This window comes from Neopelma chrysocephalum, unplaced genomic scaffold, assembly GCF_003984885.1.
Source record: "Neopelma chrysocephalum unplaced genomic scaffold, ASM398488v2 Primary Assembly neopelma1_80b, whole genome shotgun sequence".
Lineage (NCBI taxonomy): Eukaryota > Metazoa > Chordata > Aves > Passeriformes > Pipridae > Neopelma > Neopelma chrysocephalum.
This window is the reverse complement of record NW_020897742.1, coordinates 7,109,535-7,123,017: the sequence shown is the minus strand read 5'-3', so window position 1 is coordinate 7,123,017 and position 13,483 is coordinate 7,109,535. Positions and strand designations below refer to the sequence as shown.

At 37.3% G+C, this 13,483-nt stretch overlaps 2 long non-coding RNA genes across 3 annotated transcripts in view; both read right to left on the bottom strand.

Moving 5' to 3' along the window:
* Nucleotides 1-2,515, bottom strand: part of LOC113970914 — a 15,707-nt gene extending 13,192 nt beyond the window's left edge. Inside the window, exons 1-2 of the long non-coding RNA XR_003535381.1 lie at nt 2,373-2,515; nt 1,519-1,814 (exon numbers count right to left, since the gene is read on the bottom strand). This is a non-coding gene — a long non-coding RNA (uncharacterized LOC113970914). The remainder of the gene's footprint in view (nt 1-1,518; nt 1,815-2,372) is intronic.
* Nucleotides 2,516-4,122: 1,607 nt separating this feature from the next.
* On the bottom strand, nt 4,123-13,271 carry LOC113970882. 2 transcript variants are annotated; one of them, XR_003535365.1, is made up of 4 exons: nt 12,462-13,271; nt 7,532-7,954; nt 7,020-7,119; nt 4,123-5,580 (listed from the first exon to the last, which is right to left on the bottom strand). It is a non-coding gene; the product is annotated as an uncharacterized LOC113970882 (long non-coding RNA). The 2 variants fall into 2 exon arrangements; XR_003535364.1 differs by lacking the exon at nt 4,123-5,580 and having other exon boundaries at nt 6,878-7,119.
* Between the last annotated feature and the right edge of the window lie 212 nt (nt 13,272-13,483).

The window sequence follows — 13,483 nt, the reverse complement described above, 5'->3', positions numbered from 1 at the left end:
CCGCCCCGCACAGCGACACCCGCCCCGCACAGCGACACCCGCCCCGCACAGCGACACCCGCCCCGCACAGCGACACCGGCCCGCACAGCGACACCGGCCCGCACAGCGACACCCGCCCCGCACGCCCTTCACGGGCTGCCATTAGCGCCCAGGTCTCCCGTCATTATTTAAAACCCCGTTTTGTACTTGCTTCTGCGAAACGATACTTTAACAAATTCAGCTCTGTTGGCTGGGAAGTTAATTCCTAAGTGACACGGTTCATAAAAGCATGAAGAAAAAGCTGCGTTGAAATAATAAATACTTTGCTTGTACCATTATGGGGAAAAGCACTAATTTGATTAGCACTAATTTATATTTGATTCTGGAAAGTAAAACACATTCTCTAAACAATCTGGTATGTGTAAAGGATTCTTCCATACAACAGTTTGCAGTCTGGATCAATTCACGCAGTGTGGGAAAGAGATAAAATTATAATTTACTAATGAGAATTATCATATTCGTGATTAAGCATCTCTTCCTGTTTACCACTGCCCTTGCTTACTTACAACAAGAAATGATTTACACAGCTTTTACTGGAAGCTGTAAGGAAGAGAGATAGCAGAATGCAACTGTCTCATGACAAAAGATTCAGTAAACTATATAAATGCTGGTATTCAATTTTGTTCAGAAAAAGATTTTTACAAATGTACTCTTTAAAACTACAGTTTTGTAAAAGGATCAGTATTTCCTGATTCTACAGATAAATGAAAATGTTGATCTTTGAAATCAAACTTGTTTTATCCACATTACCATAATTCCTCTCTAGAACAGCCATATAAGTTACCATAATTTGAAAATGTAGGAGCCAAATGCAAACACTATCTCAATAAAACAAAACTGATATTGCACAGCAACAGTCACTGATTGTATGAGCCACTTGTTAAAGTAAATTGAAGGAAAAAACAAAGGACAAAACGAACAAATGCAATTTTGGAGTCAATCCTAGTAACTGAGAGGAATTAATATTTCAGATGGTTACTTGATTTGAAAAAAATATTCAAAAAGAGGGACCCTAGGCAAAAACTATAAATAGGGCCAAACTGAGAAAAAATAATTGCACAGGAAGTGCTGCAGTGGACTCTGCTGCTAGCTGCCCTAGAAGACAGTCCTTTAGTTGCTATTTCACAAGAACATGATGAATAGATAGATAAAATGACGTTATATGAAGCTACAAGACCTATGCAGATTTGAAACAATTAAAGTAACTACATTCCTTTCCAAAAAGAATAAGTTTTTATAATTTCTTGTAAATATCACCACAAATGACACGATGTCTGTGGTGAACAGTTTTATGAATACATCAGGTATTTCTACTTAAAACTAACAGCCTGAAACAGGTCTTAATTTTACTACTGATGGCAGAACTTCAAAAGCTCATACAGAGTTGGGGTTTTTTTTCTTTTTTTTTTTAATAACTGGATTGTATTTTTGCTGAATTTCTCTTTCATTTGAAAGAGAACAAATTATTTGGGTACTTACCATCTTGCATTTGAGCAGACACAGGACCAGCAGTATTGCCTCACTGAAGCCCATCTTGTGCAGCCCTCTTGCTAACAGCTGCAGTAACTGATGCTTGCGGATGAGCACAAGATCAGCTTTGGGTGGTACTTCCTCCATGTATTCTCAGCATCTCATGTTCTCCTAGAACAGCTTTCCTCATATTTTTGGCATGTAGATTCACTTTGATGTAGTTTGTCAGTACAGAACTTGAATATCCTACTGGATTTATACCTGTCATCTTATTTTTTTCTCACCCTGAGAAGAGATGTAGAGCTCTAAAGGGGGAGACAGAGGCAGAAAGAAAAAGGGAGGACAGAGATAATGTAAGACTAAATATTTACTGCATATTAGACTGGAAAAGATCAAAGCAGCATATCTGGCCTTAAAAAAGCAATGAAGTTGGAGTTGTGTTTTCAGTCTTGTGCAAGTTTCTTTCACCTGGAGTAGAGAGCCCAGCTTCCAAACCAAACAGACCATGTCACTCAAGCACACATACAGAACTGAGCTGGGTTGGCTATGTCTGATACCAGCACCCCAGGGAAATGCAGTGTCTTAAAAACTCCAGAAGTGTCCTTCAGTCATATTTTCTGCAAACCTCACTGCTTATCCACAAGCTCTATGTGGCCTTTTAGAAATCTGTGCACTACTTGAAGAGAAGGAATGTAATTATGGTCTACTGTAAACCAATGTAGAGAGCAGAGAACACAGGAGAGCTTGTGCTCACAACAGATGCTGCTGCTGAGATTTCTGCCATGCTCAGACCCAGCAGTAACATATTAGTGCCCTCTAGAAAAGACATACTCTCATACAGCATCAGAAAGACACAGACTTACCTCAGTGGAAATGAGAGAAAACGTTTCTCATGGACATCATTACGCTGGAGGTTAACTACAAGAGATGTGGCAGACATAAGATACTTATCTTCCATTGATTAAGGGTAGGAGAGATTTGCTCCCAGAGCAAGAGTATACAAAAAAAAAAAGACCAAAATTATGAACATGTAAATATTTTTTTTTTAAGTTCAGATTCAGTGTCAACAAGAGTTAATATGCAGGAATAAAATGATGGGAAGGCTATTTCAGAAAAACTGGTTAAGCTATATTTCATAACCTCTTGGGAAAGTATCTCCTTTCTGCTTTTATATTTCTCCTCCTAAGTATATGAGAACACAGTGCCACTGGTAGGGGGTTGCCTTTTTTAATTAAAAAGTTTGTGTAAAACGCATCAAGTAAATCTCCCATTAGTACTTTTCAAAAGATATAACAGTTAGAAAGCTGAGTAAATCACATGCCGAATCTATAAACTCAGTCTAGCTATTCTTAAAAAGCTGCTTTGTATGTTATTTTTTGGCAGCTTTGAGTACTTACTATTATTTATTAATATTTTAGGGGGGGGTTGAGTTCAGCAGTAATTTTGAAAAAGATAAAAGAAAGATGGAGGAACAGTACTTGCTAGGGGAAAGGAAGCACTTATGGAGAGATATCCAAAGGCAGAAACATACCTGGACTATGGCAGTTCTGGAGGGGAGCAGATTTGTTAGTTATGAGCTCAAAAATAACCAAAACTTTTCAAATGAAAAAAGAAACTCAGAAGCCAGGCATCAAAGTGAGAAAATGAAGCAAGTACTTTCAGTAAATACTACAGGATTTATTGGACTTCCACTGAAAAATGTGAAGTGACAGCACCCTGTCACGAAACAATGGAAATGTGACTACAAGTAGAAGAATGAGACAAGAGGAATACATAGGACAGAAAGAATAAGTGGTATCATGTACACACAGACACACACATACAGAGAAGTAAAGCCTGAAGGAAATTCTGCCAGGGAAGGGAAGAAAAGCAGGTTTTATGCAAAGAATTACAGGTAATGAAAACGTGGAAAATACAATGAATGAGGTAAAGAAGAACTGTCCAGGTAAGAAAGAGGCAGAACACAAAAAAGTATATTAACAATGTAGAAAGTAAGTGCAGTCACGAATTCTATGAGAAAAAAAGCAAAGCTATTAGAACAGAAGCCTGTAAAACTTAACATGTTCTGTCAACTCAGGAAAGGGATGGACAGATTTATCCTTCAGCATCACCAAAGAGTTTTAACAGTGTTAAAAAGCCCTCTTGTAATTCCACGGTTTTAAAAACATAAAATGCTAGTTTCAGCTGGCCTTGCACCTCAATCAGAATATAAATTATTTCTTTTTTTCCATTTTGTAAATTATTCACACTGCATAACCTATGGAAAATAAACTAGGATTTTAGCCCTTGATTCCTATACCTGCCACAATAGATCAAATTTAACATTTTCTAAGGAAAAATAAGATAATTACCTGTAGAAGTATTTTGTAAAAACTTCCTTTTGCAGGTTCACTTGCTAGGAAAATTATGAATGAATCATCTTCAGTAACACAATTCCTGCCAAGCATACAGTAATAACAAAATATTATCATAAGAAGCATGTAATTCACTTAAAGCAGGGAGAAGAAAAAAAATAGGCCAACTTTGGCAACTTATTTTTTTGAGATTTCATACTAAAGTTTTTAGTGTTATTTCTGATTAAATCTTAAGTATTTATAATATCATGACCTCACATACAATTTCAGAGGGTTACCAATAAATGTGTAAATAAATAAGTAATCGGGAGAATTTTTTTATGTTGGTTACATAAGGAATAAAAAGTGGGGTTTTCTCCTTCAGAACTATATGCAGCAAAGGATAAAAAGGACTATGATTATGTCAGAAATAACAGACATGATGAGCAGAGTTCAGTAAATGACAGAGGAAAGGAGGACTGATGCTAACCAAGAGTTCCGTGATCTAAATTTCTCTATCAATCAGATTTGCCAATGAAACTCATTCACTAAGAAACAATAACAGCAGGTTCTTTTGATATAAAAATTTCAGATTTACAATAGAAAACCAGCTCTATAAGTGCTATTTTGAGGGGCATTAATTCATGCAGTAACCCAAAGGTTAGAGGGAGTGGATGTGAAGATCCAGCATTTTTCCAATCCTGAAAAAGGATACCTCTGCATGCAAGTACAAGAGAAGCATGACTGCAGTATGTAAAGATGAGCCAAAGCAAACTTTCATTCTGCTAGGCTAGGTACCAACATCAAAGAAAACTGTCCAGTACAGACCTTAATGTAGGAGACAGCCATGGAAAATACACAAGGCTGTACTGACAGCCTTGTACTGACAATCTTTGCAACCTGACTGCTTTTGATGCTTCAGACAACTTTTTCAGTCCTACTTATCTGCATGAGCTGACCTAATGCCACCAGACTGCAGCATAGACATGCCCAAAAGCAAATGCCTAAGGCCTGCAGTGGAGGAATACTTGGAACTAATACTTGACACAACTAGTTACTAGTTATCTGTCCTTATCTTTCAGACAGTGTCACATTGAAACATAGAACCTAAAGGTAAGTGTAAGGTAACTGTGTGGCAATTTGATGTGAATCATTACAGAAAAAGATCTCAAAAGAAGCACACTTCCAAGACGACCTTCAGATAGAGATGCCTCTTTGAGTAACTGAATGTTTCACTGAGGAGACGTTTATAGACATTATTCTGTTTCCTGGAGAGAGAAAAAAAGTGCTTTATAAATGTAATCAATTTCAAGTTTTAGAAGTACTAGTTTACTATCTCTTAGTCTCTGAACTATTGCTGAACTACATTTTATTTTTTTTATGAACTAATGGCTTCCTCAGATTTCTTACGTACATAATTACAAGTCAGGAAAGAAAGTCCATTTAATTCAATTTCTATAGAGCTGGTGAATGATTTAAGGTGTCTATGAAAACACTTAAAAGCCACAAAAACTTCTTACCTTTCCCTTCAAAGTTCTGGAATTTAAGCAGCTAAAACCAGTAATTTATCAGCTGTTGAAGGTGATGAAACAGGGCTTCACTGATGTGGGGGGAAATAACAATCCTGTGGTTAAGACTTTGAACTGGGAGCTACAAGACATAGCTCTTAGCCCAAATTTCCTACAGATTTTGTATGTGACCTCTGCAAGTCATTTCACTCCTTCATGTTTCTATGCATCTGTAAAAATGAGAAATTTTGTTCTCTCTCTCTCTCTCTCTCTCTCTCAGGAATTCTTATGAACCAGCATGTCTGATATGCCATGATACTGGGTTACCTATGTAATACTATAAACGGGAACATCTTAGGCACTAAAATTCATCATTTATCATGTAAAATTGTACTTGCCACACACACAAACAATTGCCAGTCATGACCTGGGAGTTACATGGCCTACAAGTCCTTCCAGAATAGCATTATGTTTTACAGAGAGAACATCAATAACAATAGGAGAGATTCCATCGTAATGGGCCAAAGAATGGTCCTTATCCTGTTGGAAGCATTAATGTTCAATCCCTGGTTTTCCTTATGTCACCAAGTAAAAAAAGATCAGGTAACATGATTTTATGTTGATTGCATTTTGCTTAAATAAGCGCATTAGATACTCTCTCTCCTTTCTTACCATACTATAATAATACAATGATTTAAATTTAGCAGAATTCTGAGGAATTAAACAGCATCATGTAAACAGTGAGGAGACAATTAAAACGAGCCTGGATGATACTGTGACTAAGGAGAGACAGGGCACTGAAGTGCACAATTTCTTAAGAAGTTAAAAAGTAAACAGCAAACCATTTTAATTCTTCCAAGATAGATACATTTAATTATCAATGTTAATAACATTGTAACATGAAAGCAAACACTCAACATGACGATAGGCAGGATGTAAGGTCACTGTGCAAAATACAGAAATCACACTTGTGACTGGAAGCCTGGCCATCAAGGGCATGAACAAGAAGCTATTAATCTGATATGCAAAATACACTGGTGTGCTCCTCTGTTTCAATTGACAGCCACTGTATCCCATACAACTGGAACAGTCTGGGGTTATTGTTGCCACTGCCTCTTTGTCACCTGGCACTTTCTATTTCATAGTATAAAGTGGGACATTTTGCATTTGAACTTCTGCTTCTGCTGCTGTGAGGGGGAATTTTGCAACTTTTCCTCTTTTGTGGGTATTTACACCCAGGCCTACTCCATCGGTGAATTTCCCAGGAACATAAACGGCTTGGCACAGGCTGTTTTTCCTTTGGGAATCCCATCCAAGGTGAACGAAGTGACAGCAGATGTTTGAAACGAATTTCTGTGCATTTTGCCATGTAAAACCAAAATGTGCAAACCAGGGAGGCAGAAGGTCATGTTATGATTTGTTCACTTATAGTGCTCTCAAGCACTCCCAGTGAACGAAATTCCACAACCTGGCTAGGTATCACTGATACTGCTTTGTTAGAAAGCTTTTCTTTTCAGACTACCAGGGTTTTTTTCCACTCCAAATTAGAAGCTGAGTATTTTATGCTCCACTGGTAGAGCTTCTCATCTTTCTGTAACAATATTTTACATAGGAAGAAATTATGTCCATTCAGCCTTCCTCCAAATCCACCTCTTTCAATATTACATACCTGTAAGTCATGTTTTCTATATGTTTTTGCTGTTCACCTCCAGTTGCTTTTTAAAGTTGCTCAGGTCTGGACACACCTTCAGTAGCAGGACATACCTCTCCTGGATTGGATGATACTCTATTAATTCACCCATCAGAGATTTCCTTTTTGCCCCTCTATCTTTCACAGTATCACTTATCTCGTTAGCTTAGTACTGGTTTACTAGTCACACTAAAATCCCTTTGTCTTCTGCAGTATTTCAGTGGGCTATAATCCATTTTATATTTGTGCATTTGATTTCACTTCTGTAAGTGCAATACTTTATACTTGCCTTTAGTGAATGACATCATGTTTATTTACAGTCCTCTATGTATCAAGCAGTTTTGTCCTTTGAGATAGGGCAGGTTCAGACAATAGTAAACTGAAATTCCACCAATAGGGTTGCAATTAAAGTACTGAACAAGAATGGACCCAACAGACCCCCTTGTGACCCTGCTTTGACATGAGATAACTAATAATCACTCCAAGTTTACCTTTTGAAGCAGTCTGCTTTTACTCCATTGCATGATTTGCTTAAGCTTTAATGATAAAAGTCCTAGTGCAGTCAAACATCTCATCTGCTGTATCCATCCTCTGCAGGCTGGTTACTCAGCCAAAGGAGGAAATTGGAGCAATTTCATAAGGATCATTCCTGAAAACTTAAAATTGACTTTCACACTTGAAGTTTAAATACTTGATGAAGTTCTTGCACATGTCAAAGTAAATTCCCCAGGGCCTCCCTTTTTGCCTTGAATGTGGTTCCAGGTGGTCCCCTCCTATCTTCTAATAGCTATATCTCCACGATATAGCTGTCTCTCCCTTTCTCCAAGACAACTGATCATGGTTCATACATTCTTTTGACTGGATCCTTAACTTCAGTAGCCTAACAGATTGGCCATACTGACTTGAGGCAGTCACTGAAAGAAAAATAAGTATGCTTAAATTACTATCTGGACAAAAACCTATTGGTATGCTGGACAGGTCTAAGTGTTCAAAACCTCCCATTTCTGATCTAAGAAGTTTTCTTTTTTAAATAATTATTAATTTTTTAGGATTACAGAATTGTCCTGCTAATTTAGCTCTGTAAGATAAACAGAGGAAAGAAAAAAAACATAAGCCAAACAGTTATGTGGAATCAACCTATCTTGAATGATTTTTCTTTTTCTGCCTGGTTTTCTTCAGAAAGCATTAAAAAGAAATACAATACAGTAGCTAAGCATGAATGAATTTTGACGACGTTTTCTTAAGAATTTTCAAATCCAAATAATTCTAAGATATCTGAATAAAATTTCAGTGCTACATAGCATCAACTTGGAAGACTTTAATGACTACCTTCAGTAATTTTGTTTCTGAAATGTCTTTTCTTTAGCAATGATTTACTTTCTTATAAGTGTTGTTCATTTACATATTTATATTGTAATTGCACATGTTCCCAGGCAGTTAAGAATTTTCAACCTTTGCACTACCCACAGCATGTGTTCACACCACATCTTCACACATACTTCAGATACAGGTGCTGTGTCATCTCAGTCCTGGCTCCACTACAGAATTCCAGAGTTCTCAGAAAGACTTACCCTTCAGTGCAACTTACGAATATTTTTTTTCCTCCATTTTTAAATGTGTGTTCAAACATCTCCATGCATCACTCTCAGTGACCTGGAAAGGGGTGTCACAGTCCTCATGCTAAGACTTACAGATAATCTTACAAGTTTAGCAACAACTCCTTGATGTGTGTGTGATGCCATAAGTCTTGCTGAATGCCAGCTCCAAGTCTCTTGGCTCTGCTCTGACCAGAGAAGAGCTTCACAAGTATCTACAGTGGGCACTCTCCTCAAGGGTTGCCAGAGTTCTGACAAAGTGTGACACTGAGCAGGGTCCTCCATAGACATGTCATACATATATCATTATCCTGTTTAGCAGCCTTTTCAGCTAGGGTTGCTTTGCTATTAACATGATCCTGACTTGATCTTCTGAAGACAAAAACATCCCCCTCCTAGCACCCTGGTAATGAAAGAATGGCCTAGGTACGGGAGGCTACATAAAATTACACTCCCTAGTTAAAACAGAGTCATTTGGGAAGAGGGGAAGCTCTAGGACTTCATGGATGCTTTATCCAAAGAAGTGGCAGAGACCGTCCTAAGTGTGGATTTCACCTGCTCTCCTGAACAATGCTACAATCTGAAGAGACATGATCATGAATGGCAATGCTGTAAACTCCACCGAGGTTCTGTCCTGCAGTCCTAATCCTGGTCATTACCTGGTTTGTTGCCGTTGGTCTTCCACACAGCAAACAATTTAATTAAACCTAAAGAGCCTTTGAGAATACCGAATGAACATGTGTGGCTGGTGCACCAAGATAATGCTGCAAAGTGAATGTGGAGCAGACTATGGGATGGTTGAGCTCCTTTAGCTCAAACAGGAAGTCTGGACCTTCAGCCAAGAGAAAATAAACAGAAGGCTTTTTGGAGAACTCTCTCATAGAGCCCTTTATGCTCTTGATAAGGATTTCTCCCATACCATAGGAACATCAGTACTCTAACACTGACAGATGTCCAGTACTCACATTGAAATAGGAATAGACTAGAATACGTAAAGAATTTTTAATCAGCTTAGAGATCAGATAGAGATGTTAGTTCAAGATCTGACAGATGTAGATAGATATGAAAAACCAAACCAAATCAAACCTAAGGTTATTTTTCCAGCAAGACTAGAAAGGGGCTCATCATAGTAGAAGGATGAATATCTAGGTACTCTGTCCAACTTTTCACAGCCTGAAAAGATTCCTGAAGAGAAAAAACTGATAGATTTCTGCCCTCCCTTGAATTTCAGGGACTATTTAATGCAGATAAATTTTTTTGTTTTGTTTTGGGGGGAGGGGTTGTGGGGTTTTTTGTTTGTTTGTTTGTTTACTGGCCCTGAAATTAAAACAAATTAATTTGAAGAACCATAAAGTGGTTGATAGAACCTGAGCAAATTGATTTTATGTTTTAGAAGCCAGTTATTCAGGCAAAAAAGCCATGGTCCATCTCAGATGAGCTATCTGCACTGTCAGGACTCTGCTAAAAGACAACTAGTCCAAACAAAAGTAATTTGCATTTTTTTCTGAAAGTCCAAATATTTTCAAGGATGTGATTAAAATAACAGTCCTTTCCTATATTGGAAAATTACAGAAGTGGGACTACTTTCCTGAATTTGAATTTTAAGCATAAATGCTTTCTCTTGCAAATCTAGGATGAATCACCATTGTACTTTCTGCTTGGGAGTAAAGTGTGTACTGTAAATGCAGACAAATTAGTTCTATGGATCTCAGTTGTCCAAAGTACCACCAGGTGCTTAAAGAAATTATTATACAGAGAGACTGAAAGTTGATGTGAAGACAAGAAATAAAAAATAAAAATTACTGAACACCATAGTCACGGACAACAAAATTAAAGGCTCCAGTTCATATTAGCATATAAAAAGGTCTGATGAAGCTGAGCTAGTCTCTCATCAGATGGAAGAGAGGCAGAAGGTAGCACAGATGGTGAAAACAGAGGAAATTATTCATGGTTCCTCGTCACACCTTGAAAGAAGCTACTGAGAAGATGATGTTGAAAATTAAAACCAGAAGGCATCCCAGAACAACAAAACCTCTAAACCCTCCTTTATATTCCAAAGGTGTAAATATGTCCTGAGGTTAAATAGGCTTATAGTTTGAGGATTTGTCTTTTATAGAAAATGAAAAAAATCAAGATTTCTTTTTATCTTTCGGAGTAAAAATACCTGAACACCAAAGGTTGACTCTTGAGTCTTTAAACAAATGTAGAATCTTGTTTTCTTCAGATTACTTGAAAGCAAGAGCTAAAATGTCCTGTACATTACATTATTTGCAATGTCACTCAGACCTGCAGCATCAAACACAACTTAGAAAACCATGGGGGAAATTAACTTCTCCTTAATGCAACCTTAAAATTCTTCTAGGATCTTAACAGACTACTTACAACACAGATGAGCTGACAACTGTGCTTATCCTACGAGCAAGCATTGCCTGATTATTTACCAGGAATAGCTGCAAGGAAAGCAAGAAGCAGATTTTCCCAACAGAATAAAGTTTGAAGGTTCTTTCCACCAGCAAATATCAACTAGTGCACTTTTTTTAGATGTGTCCACAATACTGTCCACGACAAAGATATCAGATAAAATGTATTTTAAAACCAGCTTTACGGACTGTGGATGTGTATATTCTGTGATTTTTATAGAGGAAGAGGATGGAGAGAAGTGAGGAAAAAGTGTATTGTAGAACCTAGAGCCTACCTAGGTTATAACCCCCCACCAAACAAATATCCCCATCCAGGCAAAAAACACTCACCATCACTGCAGCACAACACCATTTTCTCTCATTGCTGAAGTGGGAAAAAATTGTAGAGTACAGCAGTTCTTAGGTTATGATGAAAAAGTTGAAGTCACACTGCCAGGAACCAGAGCCCCGACAACCAGAGAGGTGGTGAGGCAGAACTGAAACAGCTCCAAGTACACAAAGTACTTATGCACCAAACATGGTGAGTGGGGGCAAAACAGGACATAAGCATGTACAGTAAGAACAAGGGAAAGCAAATACACTTCGTCCAAAATGACTGGCAGGCCAAAGACATTCAAAGTTAGAATCCTTAACTTTTTGCAAAATGGGGAGGACCACAAACAGGCTTCAAGGTTATAGTCAAATAGGAAACATAAAGAGGATGGAAAATAAAAAATGCTGAGTAATGAGAAAAAGTTAATAGGAATCTTCAGTTTAGATTTTAGGACTTTTTGTGGTTTAAATGAACATAAAATAAAGTGGGTCTTTAATATCAACAAAAGTCCAATTTGACTGGCAGGTGAAAGCTCAGGACTCAATTCCTGACTCTTCTAAAAAATACACATAATTCTGTATTCTACTCCTGCTGAGGTGGGAAAGGATTTTTCTGGGGTCCAAAATGAAGTTAGTAAAATTTTGCCGCCTCTCCAAAGTACTATAACAAATTAAGAAGATTTGACGGTGCCACAATATGTAAACATATTCAAGAATATCTATTGCTTTTAGCCAAGCACAAACCATCACATTATTTCAGAAGAGAGAAATATTCAAAACCAAAAATGTTAAATCTCTGCTGATTGCTTCCCTGTGGTTTAATTAGTGAGGAAAGGCAGAAAGGCATCACAAAATTTCCATTTCAGTTTTACTGTTCCCCACAGCCAATATTTTATGCCTTTGTTTTTATTTCTAGGTTCCAGGGACACATACAAAACATTCAAACTTTTCCTTTTGTTTTCTACCATTAGAAATCCTGGGCACAAATAAAATCTTATAATGGACCACTAGCATTCCTTTCCTCCCCTTCTCTTTCATAAACAATAAACTTATTATATGCCAGTGACAATATACAGACACCCTGGTTTACTTACAAAGATAATTCTGCAATCCAGGTTACTTCTCTAAGAAGCAATAAGGATATGAAATGTCAGTACTCAGAAAGGAGACCTCAAACATGAAAGAACCTTGAACACTGTGCTGTGTCATGGCAACACTAATTCACATAACAAAAAGAATGGTCTGTTGCTAGAATCTCATCTTAGAAAGAAATATACCTTAACTCTCAATTGTAAGCTTTTGTTATATAAAACCTCTCACAACTTTTCATCAGCTTTAAATTGCATTTTGACTTCTATAACCTGGTTCCATTTGTTAACCAAAGGGCAGAACATGCTGCATGCTCAGCTTGCGTAACAGACATCTTTAATGAAAAAGTTAGCTGGATGTTATATAGCTAAAATCATCTTTTTAACAGCTTGATCAGTCTCCATGTGGCAATTAGTCTTTAGAAAACTCTTATTCTGTTGGAAACATGGTTTGATATCATTTATACTTTATATTATTAAATTTTTTGAGCACCCATTTTCCTATTTTTTATTCCTTTTTGTTAAAATTCAGAAACCTGTGAGAATATGTCTAACTCACGAAACTGCTCCATATTCCCATAGAGAAAAATTGTAAGTAAAATTTTCGCCACCCTGCCCTTATATGGATGAAATGGACCTTAAGAAAGATAACATAAATCCAGAAAATACAATGCACAAGGCTGACAGAAACCAGCGTGTAAGCTAGCACAGTCTTTCCAGTCTCCTCTGCTTAACTGGAATTGGAATTTTGCTCTAAGTTCTCCCCACTACAGCTACTATGTGGCATAGAAAAGACCAAAATCCCAACAGCAAATTCACTACCTGGTACGAACACTATTGAGAGACCTCAAATATCCAGGTATTATTTTCTTTGACAATTTCTTACAAATGTGTTTAGAAACTTAAATAAACCTGTAATAAATGATAAAGCTGATCAAAATGATCAAGGCCACAGGATGCAAACATGCTGGACTATGGATAAAAGATGCTATTGGGATCCTTTGATTGTGTGCCTTGTGGCCATACAT